We start from the raw sequence: 6,000 nt of genomic DNA, 5'->3' as shown, positions 1-6,000 counted from the left end.
TTCAGCCAAGAAGGAAGAAGAAATGGGATGTTTTTGGTCAAATTTTTCTATTTAGTAAAGGTAAGAAAGTTAAGTCAGAGTCCAACTCCAATCGGGTCGCGACACCTAGCACCTTTTAATGTTATTCTCATCCTCTTGTCTCCCAATACAAATAAATCTAACTAACCTCCAATTATCTCCAAGCACCTGGTAAAATAATAACACTTAGCACAAAAAACACTTAGTCTCCAAAATTTTATCGCGCTAGCGGGTCCCACGTCTATAATGCACTTCCAATATAACGTACACTAACTTGTACTAAGAAAATGACTTGAAAACTATTTTCACTTATAAAAATGTATAAAACTTTAATATTTTAAAGGACAGTATAAAAATGTAGGCAAAAATAAAATAATGCCTAGAAAATGTGAAAATTTTCAGGTTCTCACACTCTCTCCCCCTTAAGAAATTTCGTCCTCGAAATTTTACCTTCAGTTGCTTCAGACGAGTTCGGAACTGTTTGGTTATCCAACGCATAAACTTTTGCCGGTACACTAGTTTGTTTCCCTCTTTCGTTCGCTTGTTTTGATTTGGCTCCATCCAGTTGCGGAGTACTACCTTCACGTGACTGTCACCTCGGAAAGTTGCTAACTTGATGATCCCCACTTCCGCAAATCAAACATTTCCGCCCTTTTCGCCAACAATCGGTCTCGGTGTGATTGGCCTTTCCACAGTAGCCACAAGTCAAGGAAGAAGCCACTTGCTAGCTTTTTTGAAAAATCTCCCCATGGCCTACTTGACTTCCTTTTGTAAATCGTTCATCTAACGCCCCTATTGTCCATGGTGGGTGGGACAAAAAGTTCACTTTCTGCACTTTGAAAGGGACTATCGATTCACTTGGTTCCTCAGTCACACTACCAGGTGTACCCCTTTTCCGGTTTTGGGAGGCTTTTATCTGTGCTTTTGCATTCTCGATTTGTTGGGCTTTCTCAAGGGCCTCCGTAAACGTATTCACTTGAACCGCCACTAGTGCATCTTGAATTTCGAGATTCAATCCCTGTATAAATCGTCTTACCCTTTTCGGTTTCGTGGCCACTAATTCGGAAGCAAACTTGGAAAGTTTGGTGAATTTCGTTTCATATTCGGCCACACTTTGGGTTCCCTGGCGTAGTCCAATAAACTCATCCTCCCTCCTTTCTTGGACTAAAGGTGGGAGATACTTTTCATTAAATTCCCTTAGGAAGTTAGCCCATGTCCATACAGTTTGTTCTCTTTCCCACTTTGCCTTAATCACGTTCCACCATGCTCGGGCCGGTCCTTCAAATTGAAATACCGCAAAGTTCACTTGCCTTTGTTCGGTATAGTTCAAAGCTGCAAAGATGTTGATCATGGCCTCCAGCCACTGTTCGGCTACATCCGGATCAGACCGTCCAAGGAATTTTGGAGGAGCAAACTTCTAAAACCTCTCAAGAGCCCGATCTTCTCCTATTTCAGGATTCGGAGGTTGATTCACAGGTATTTGACCTTGTTGGTCCACCAACCTTGCTAAAATGTTTGTCATTTGTTGAATTGCCGTCGCCATTTGGTCCCCGGCTTCAACCCTCGGTCCTTGCTCTTGTGCAGCTGTTGTTTCCCTTTCCTCTCTTGGCTCTTGAGCTCGTTTATTCCCACGGCCACGTCCACGTCCACGACTACGTCTCCCGTCCATATATATGTTTTCCCTCTTTCTTTTCTTTTTTTTCCCCCAAAAAAGAAAATTTAGTGAATAAACACAGTAAATTTACTAAAGTAACAAATTCCAGCATACCAAATACACAATTAAACATATACACACATAACACACCATATATCAAGAAGACAGATGATCAAATACACAAAGGCATATCAAATTAGACAGATAATCTTCCAACTAACGTCATGTAACGTTATGTAACAATAATGCAGACACAATTATGCACAAATTAGACAGACACAATTATGCACAAATACACCAACTAACGTCATGTAACAATAATATAAGGGCAAATCAAAAGAAAAGGCGATATCGTCCTAGTTTCAGTTGAATAACCCCGTCCGGTCTCTCACGTCACTTACTATCCAAACTAGATATCCATTGATCTCTTGTGCTCATTCTAGCCAGACAAAGCCTGTTCGTGTTCCAAAAATGCAATTTTCACCGCCACCCCAACTTTGGAGTACTCGGGCACAAGAATCCGAAATAAGACAATTCACATCTCGAGTTGGCCAGTCCCAAGAGTAAACTATCTACAATCAAAATTCCTACCCGACGTACCTATCTATGATCCTTAGATACTACGGGAAAGATTTAGGCCTATAACATTCGTAATTCATAGCTTATGCTCGAACGACTACTTAATCCTTCATACCTATTCACCACTCAGTCCAGGCTCACTCCGCGCAGAGACCACGCGAAGTAGGCTCTGATACCACTTGTGACAGCCCCACCTCCCCCTACGGTGAACCAGAGGGTTCGGCGGACCGCCTGCCCAGCTCTCGCCGGGATTCAGTCGAACCTCAATCAAATCCGAAATAAAACCACAAGATCAAACGAAATAATAATCAAAACTTAAAGCGAAACTTATATACATTTCTATCTCAAAAAGAAGTACAAATATCGAATATACAAAGGTTCTCAATTCGTCATACATCCAGCCCGTGCCAAGCACTAGGGCGAGAACCATTACAAAACAAAAAAACTAGACTAGACTAACCTACACTGGGCTCTCGTCCTTGCTCGCATTCCCCTGTTAAGGAAAACAAAACTAAAGGGGTGAGGTAAAAGCTCAGCGAGGTTCCGAACACATATTCAACAACAAAGCCAATACATTAACCATCGATAATCAATAATTCAAGAAACATTTACAATGGAAAGCGATAATAACACATACATTAAAAGGATACGGGCTCACAGGGAGCCATGCTTTCGTTCGTTCATTCGTTCTCTTGACATTTCCCCTTATTCCTCCAATTGTTTGAAAATACATTTTTGTAAGTAAAACCCTCGTTCGTTCGTTCGTTTCATTTCATTCACCCCCTGCTGGACGTTGGTCAGGCTCCACCAACCTACAAGGTAATACTTGAGTATACCAACGTTCACACCCAGGGTTACCATATCGCCCGACCGAGTCCGCTTTTGGCTCGAGTCGATCGGTAACGAAGGGCAGGACCCAGTTCAGCCAAATGGCTTAGATTCATGCGCAACTAGCATTTAATCATTTAATCATTGAAAATTTCACGTTTATTTAGGTCGAGTGCGATAAAGTACACACTCGCCTAGAAAACTCGTTTTAACAATCATTGAAAGCACTTAGCACATTATCAATCAATAATAACAAGCCAATAAGTCAAGGAAATATAACAAACAAGGAACACTCACCTATATACGTAAAACAATGTGCAAAATATCCTTCTGGATATTATCTTTAGTCACCAAGAAAACCTAAGATTAAACAAGAAAGAATATTACAGCTCATCTAACACAAACAATTAGGTGAAATCAAAGAACTCGACAATTGATGAGTAGAACGTATAAAAGACTTTAAAGTGAAACGAGGACATTTGGACCCGTGGACAAAAATAACTAGGGTTTCATAGTCGAAACGTAAAACCCAACTCAAAAGAGTTATAAAATTTTCCAATGGAAACACTTGAACCAAAGACAAGTCGGAATCCAACTAGATAGGCTACGAAATACTATTTTCGGGATCGTTTATATGGTTCAAAATCATCTCATATTCAAGTAGATACTATAGACTAAATGTCTTAATGAAATTCATGTAAAAGGGATGACAAAATACCCAAGAAAACCCTAAACCACTCATTTTTATTTGGTAAGCGTAAGTCAACATTTGGAGTTTCCAATTGAAGAAGGATCATGTTTTAAGATGGAAAACGGTCATAGTATTTGCCAAACGAAAATATACAAATTCAAATAGAAACTTAGCCCGCGAGCGAAAATTTGGGCAGCACGCCCTTTGTATTTACCTATTTTTCCAGCCATTTATGGCTTCATTATTTTTTCTCAATCAATCCCAAAGTCACACACAATATCATCTCATTTCAATAGCCATTCCATAGGCTCAAAGTCATATAAGTACAAAAATCAAGCTAACAACATGTGCGGAAATGAAGTTTAACTAAAGACAGTTTTGACGGGTTTTACGTAACGGACACATCTGAAGCTACGCTTATCGTATTGGGATGTAATTTATACCGTTTCGAAGCTAAGACAGAGGGCTACAATTTTGATTAAGACCACTAAGTCCAAATTCCAGTGTAACCTAGTCAAATTCCCAATTCTCAGAACCAAGTTCCAACTAATCGGCTAATTAACCGTACTACATTTAAATGGACATATCGCAGGCTATCAAAGTCCGTTTAAGGCATTCTTGGAGGTGTTAAAAATCTAAGACAAAGAACTACAACTTTCATGAAGACCACTCAGTCCAGTTCTCACCCTAACTAGGTCAAATTTACCAAAACAACTCCAGATTTCCCAGTTCGAAATTCACTGCAGAAATCAACTAGCAGTCCTGCTTTATTCACTCATATCTCAGCACACACAACTCCAATTCAGGTAATTCAAAAGCCATTTGAAAGATAAGATACAAGGTTATAATTCTTAAGAAGACATCATCAACCAATTCGGTAATATTCCTGGTCAAACTAACCACTTACAGAGGCTGATGTTCATTTTCGGACAGAAACAGGGCAGCAGGGGTATGTTGGTCTTTTCACAGGCTACGTTGCTCCGATTGAGCTGAAATTTTGTAGGAAACTACAAAACATCATTCTATACAACTTTAATTTTTTGTGCTAAGTCCAAATCGGCCTCTAACTAGGTGTAACAGTACCGGGAAGAATTGGGAAAAAATGAAACCCTAATCTGGAATTCATGCATTCAAGTGCTAATCTTCCACAAAACAACATCTAAAACAACTAAAAATCACTAATAAGCAATTAATTGAAGTAAAGAGGATGTTCTTGGCAAAATACCTTAAAACCACAAGAAAGGTAGGAGCTTAGGCTTTGTCCTCCAAAAATCCTTCCATTCGAGTTCCTAATCTTCCTTAACTAGCACTTTGTATGGAGTAATTTGAGTTTCCAATGGTTGGAACTTAAGATTTGGCTTGGATTTGAAGTTGAAGATGAAACTTTTCCTCTCTTTCTTTCTCTCAAGTGTTCAGCCAAGAAGGAAGAAGAAATGGGATATTTTTGGTCAAATTTTGGCATTTAGTAAAGGTAAGAAAGTTAAGTCAAAGTCCAACTCCAATCGGGTCGCGACACCTAGCACCTTTTAATGTTATTCTCATCCTCTTGTCTCCCAATACAAATTAATCTAACTAACCTCGAATTATCTCCTAGCACCTGGTAAAATAATAACACTTAGCACAAAAATCACTTAGTCTCCAAAATGTTATCGCGCTAGCGGGTCCCACGTTTATAATGCACTTCCAATATAACGTACACTAACTTGTACTAAGAAAATGACTTGAAAACTATTTTCACTTATAAAAATGTATAAAACTTTAATATTTTAAAGGACAGTATAAAAATGTAGGCAAAAATAAAATAATGCCTAGAAAATGTGAAAATTTTCAGGTTCTCACACTTAAAATTCAAGTCCCCACATTCAAAGGCAAGAGTGATCCTGAGGCTTACTTGGAATGGGAAGGCCGCATTGAGATGGTCTTCGAATGCTACGACTATAGCAAGGAACAAAAGGTTAAGGTAGCCACTGCCGGGTTCACCGACTACGCACTAGTCTGGTGGGACCAAGTAAGGACTCATCGAAGGAGGATGGGAGAACCACGAGTCCGGACTTGGCGAGAACTCAAGGCTTTGATGCGCAAGAGATTTGTTCCTAGCTACTATAACTGCGATCTCCACTCTAAACTTCAAACCCTCACTCAAGGCAACATGAGTGTGGAGGACTATTACAAGGAGATCGAGATGGCCATGATGAGGGCGAACATTCAAGAAGATGGTGAGGCGACCATG

This window comes from Coffea eugenioides, chromosome 4 (genome assembly GCF_003713205.1).
Source record: "Coffea eugenioides isolate CCC68of chromosome 4, Ceug_1.0, whole genome shotgun sequence".
In the NCBI taxonomy this organism is placed as follows: Eukaryota; Viridiplantae; Streptophyta; class Magnoliopsida; order Gentianales; family Rubiaceae; genus Coffea; species Coffea eugenioides.
The sequence above is the reverse complement of the archived record's forward strand: the minus strand, read 5'-3'. Positions refer to the sequence as shown.